Genomic DNA, 1,127 nt, shown 5'->3' on the forward strand with positions numbered 1-1,127 from the left:
TGCATTTTCTCAAAAATGAACAAACAGCCTATCACTTCAAGGAAAAACAACTGACAGTGTTTATTGCCAATGATAAAATTCAAGATTTGAAGCAAAAACTTGAATTTTGGAAAAAGTATAAACTTAAAAAAAATTTTTTATTTAATTATTTTTCAAATACAGTTTTCTGTATACACATTTTTTAGTGTGATAGTTTCCTAATACTTAGAGATTTTTGTGATAAGATTGGTGGTTACCTTAATTAATGTTATTTTTGATATTATATAACAAATTTTAAGGACTTTTAGAAAAGTGGCCTGACTGAATATTTCCTTAAGTGACCAATACGTGAGATACAAAACCACACATCAGTAAAAGATCTATTCAAAGTGCAAGATAATTTCAATGACTCTGGTTATATTTTGTTTGCTTTTTTCTTCTGTTGATTATGTTCCACTTAAAGGTGAGATCATAAGGTATTTTTCTCTCATTGAAATTAAGAACAATCTAACAATAGTCAGAGGGGAGGGGGAGGGAAGAGGGGACTGTGGGGAGAAGGGTTTTCAGGAACTACTATAAAGGACACAAGGACAAAACCAAGGGGGAAGGTGTAAGCAAGGGAGGGAGGTGGGTTTGGAGGGGGTGGAGGAGTGGCGGGGAGAAAATACACACAACTGTAATTGAACAGCAATAAAATAATTTAAATTAAAGTGCAAGATAAGCCAATGGATTTTTTAAAATATTTATTTATTTATTTATTTATTTATTTATTTATTTATTTATTTATTTATTTCTCTTTAGAGGGGAAGGAGAGAGGGAGAGAAACATCAATTTATGGTTGCCTCTAGTGCGTCCCCTGCTGAGGACTGGCCTGCAGGGAACTTGCTTGCAACCCAGGCATGTGCCCTGACTGGGAATTGAACTGCGATCCTCTGGTTCGCAGGCCTGTGCTCAATCCACTGAGCTACACCAGCCAGGGCTAAGCCAATGGATTTTAATACAATGGAGTACAAAAGTTTTCCATATTGAGTTTTGGTAAAATTTCAAAGAAAAATATCCAAAGTTATCTAAATAGTGATTAAAATACTCCTCTTTTTTTCAAACATATATATCTTAATGAAGCCAGATTTTCTTCCTATATTTCAGCC

The sequence above is a fragment of the Artibeus jamaicensis genome, unplaced genomic scaffold, assembly GCF_021234435.1.
Source record: "Artibeus jamaicensis isolate MK-2021 breed Jamaican fruit bat unplaced genomic scaffold, CSHL_Jam_final contig_60, whole genome shotgun sequence".
Lineage (NCBI taxonomy): Eukaryota > Metazoa > Chordata > Mammalia > Chiroptera > Phyllostomidae > Artibeus > Artibeus jamaicensis.